Source organism: Nuphar pumila, chromosome 13, assembly GCF_984573655.1.
Source record: "Nuphar pumila chromosome 13, dmNupPumi1.hap1.1, whole genome shotgun sequence".
Classification (NCBI taxonomy): Eukaryota; Viridiplantae; Streptophyta; class Magnoliopsida; order Nymphaeales; family Nymphaeaceae; genus Nuphar; species Nuphar pumila.
In genome coordinates, this window is record NC_143261.1 from 50,978,581 (window position 1) to 50,981,162 (window position 2,582).

Here is a 2,582-nt window from a genome sequence, read left to right on the forward strand (position 1 = left end):
ACTGGTTTCGCCAACCAGGGTTATATGATGGTGTAAATGAATCATGCATGGGTCTAGCGAAACCTTGGGCAGCATTCACCTGCTCCTGAACAAATTCAGGATATAATGGCGCTGCCGGACAATCTGAAACACAATGTGCAGGGCTAGCACATAGCTCACACACTCTTTCTACTGGATTTCTCAAAGAATTGGCTAAGAATTGATCTAACTTCCTAGTCAACTGATCAACCTTGGTACGCAATTCTAACTCGGACCCAACTTCGGAAATCCCTATTTTCCTAGGACCACTAGATAGAGATGTAGTCCTATCGAGCCGTGAAGACAAGGTATGATGCATCGTGTTTTCACTCAAGGTCTCAAATAAAGACCACGCCTCGTCCTCACTCTTGAGCATAAAAGTGCCCCCACAAGACGAATCAACCATTTGACGATGCTTCTCAGTAAGCCCGTCATAGAAATACTGCACCAACTGCCAACGAGGCACCTCGTGATGGGGACACTTGCGGAGAAGATCTTTCAATCTCTCCCAAGACTCATGAAAATGTTCTCCCTCAATTTGAGAAAAACTGGTTATAGCTTTACGAAACTGATTCGTTTTACCAATTGGGAAGTACTTTTTGAGGAATTCGCGCTGCATTCCTTCCCAAGTAGTAATACAAATCGTTTCAAGAGATTTTAGCCAGTGCTTGGCTTTATCTTTGAGAGAGAACGGAAACAAAGTCAACCTCATAGCGTCGTTTCCAAAATTATTGATTCGCACAGTGGAGCAAATCTCAAGAAATTCGTCGAGATGACGATATGGGTCTTCATTGCTAAGGCCATAAAACGAGGGTAACATTTGAATCACACTGGCCTTAATCTCAAAATGGCTCGCTCCTACCTCAGGTCTTGTGATGCAGGAGGTGGGAGTATACGTATTTGGCATGAAGTACTCCCTCAAAGGATGGATCAATTGATGATCGTCAGCCATTACGTACACCTTGGAGTAGACTGGTGTAGCACACGTCCTAACTTTGGGTTTTCTACCTAACTAACGCACTAAGCGGCCAAACCACGCAAACCACAAAGCGAGTAAACTAAAAACAACAAAAACTAAACAAACACCACGCAGTTACACATAACAGAGATTATGCATTAAAAATATGAAATCTATGTGTACGGTACCAATCGTACACAGTCACCTCTAAGGGGGTCCTATTAGGTGGGCTGTGCAGAAAAGTAAGCTCGTCTCAGAGATATGCACATACGTGGTTCTAAACCTAAATGCAAACAAACACTAGGCAATAAAGTGAATACTAATATTACGCCGTCCCCGGCAACGACGCCAAAAATTTGATGTCTTTTTGAAGATGTTGTAGTTTTGAAAAGATTTTTAAATGAAAAATATGTGAAAACCAGACATCAAATAATAAAAACCGGTTCTCACTAGTGGATGAGACCGGGTCGAACTCAGGGAACGGGAAATATTTTGTATTCAAACAAGCAACTAAACTACGCTTTATTGCCAAAATGAAAAGTACGAAGAAAATTAAACTACTTGGCTATTACAATGAATGAATACCCTACGTAGAGGTAAAAGACATTATTTATAAACCCAGAATTAAATTCTTAATTCTAAAATAAAAACAAAAATTGTCTTCTACGCTCATGCCTCGTGTCAAACGCGTGCCCTACGTGTCTCACTCGTTTGCCTTCACTTTGCGCTTTCCTGCAAAACACGAACACACAACGAGTAGAAAGACGAAACAAATAGTGCTATACTAAAAAATTTGTAAACTACTGTAAAAAATGTGTGAAATAAAAGAATGCAATACGTAAAAACTAAAATGACTAAAATACCTAAAAGTGCCTAAAATGAAAATAACGTGACAAATCAAAGTGACTAGTAATGCCTAAAAATTATAAAGTGCCTAAAATGCAATGCTAAAACAAATATCCAAAAATACATGCTTAAAAGACAACTAAATCACACTCATGCTGTGAACACGCTGTACAAACAAACCGTGAAAAGCCCTTTATTGTAAAACAATTTCAGTGAAGGATGTTTATAAAAGCAAACACACCATGAAAAACGATTTTTAAAAACACACAGTGAAAAACAGATTTTAAAAACAAACAGTAAAAAAAAAACAAATTTTAAAAACAAACAGTAAAAAAAAGAATTTAAAACTAAAACAAATAGTGAAAATCTGATTTAAAAACAAGAACATGAAAACGATTTTTTTTTTTTTTTTATAAACACTTGCCGTGAAAATCAATTTTTAAAACCAACAGCCGTGAAAATCTGTTTTCACTGCTGAACAATTGAAGCCCGATGGCTTTCATGGAGGCTGTCGGGTTGTGGATTGTGCCAGATGATGAAGCTCTCGGGTGCCATGAAGATGGAAAATAAAAATTAGGTGTCGTGAATGAGGCTATCGGGTAAAGGGCTCAGGTGGAGTGGAGATGGTTGCCGTGAAAAGGGGCTCAGCCGTGAAGAGGGTTTCTGGAACATGGATTTAGAAGATGGGTTATGAGGCTGATGAGGCTCACGGGTGCTTAGCCAGAGGCTGCCGTAAAATGAAACTTAGATGCAGTGAATG

The 2,582-nt window shown here is 39.1% G+C and overlaps 1 non-coding gene across 1 annotated transcript; it reads left to right on the top strand.

Annotated features, from left to right (window-relative positions):
• The first annotated feature begins 482 nt into the window (after positions 1-482).
• LOC149818348 (small nucleolar RNA R71) lies at positions 483-588 on the top strand. Its single transcript, XR_016427530.1, has one exon. It is a non-coding gene; the product is annotated as a small nucleolar RNA R71 (small nucleolar RNA).
• Positions 589-2,582: the final 1,994 nt, after the last annotated feature.